Genomic DNA, 690 nt, shown 5'->3' with positions numbered 1-690 from the left:
GCCGGGGCAGTCGGGCTCCCGACGGGGGCGGCTCCGGGGGCGGCTCCCGGGGCAGCGCGGCGCTGCCTGCTGGGCGCAAAGCTTGGCGGGGTTCGGGAGTGCAGGAGGCGGTGTGGCAGGATCGGGTGCGGGCGCCCAGGGGCGGTGTGGACAGCGCTCCTCGGGGTGAGGGGGCGGTTATTGGGGTCCTATGGCTCTTCGGGCTTGGGGGGTGGTGGCGGCGGTGGTGGCGTAGAGGGTAGGGTGCTGGGTCTTCGGGATCGTGGGAGAGTTATCAGGGTCCTGAGGTTCCTTGAGGTGGTGTAGCGAGCGGGGTTCCGAGACGAGGGGTCCCTTTACCGGATCTCAGGCTCTTCGAGTGCAGAAGATTCAGTTTAGCAAGGTGCTAGGTCTCTGAAGGGGCAGGTCTCGCTCGGGGAGGTCCTTTGAGCGGGAGTGGGTGTCTGTTTCGCATTTCTGGGATGAAGAAGCAGATTATTAGGGTTCCGGGGAAAGGGGTCTGTGACTCGGGGTCTCCGGGCTAGAGGGCGAGGTCTCGGCTCCCCGCCGGGGCCGGCCGGGCGCCTTGGTGTGCTACGGGGGGCGGAAGGGTGTACCGCGGAGACCAACGTCTTTATTGGGGTTTTTGCTTTGCCCAGAGGGGGGCGGTAACTTGGCATGGTCTCCAGCCTTTATGGGGGACGGGGCGAG

The sequence above is a fragment of the Myotis davidii genome, unplaced genomic scaffold (assembly GCF_000327345.1).
Source record: "Myotis davidii unplaced genomic scaffold, ASM32734v1 scaffold673, whole genome shotgun sequence".
NCBI classification, from domain to species: domain Eukaryota; kingdom Metazoa; phylum Chordata; class Mammalia; order Chiroptera; family Vespertilionidae; genus Myotis; species Myotis davidii.
The sequence above is the reverse complement of the archived record's forward strand: the minus strand, read 5'-3'. Positions refer to the sequence as shown.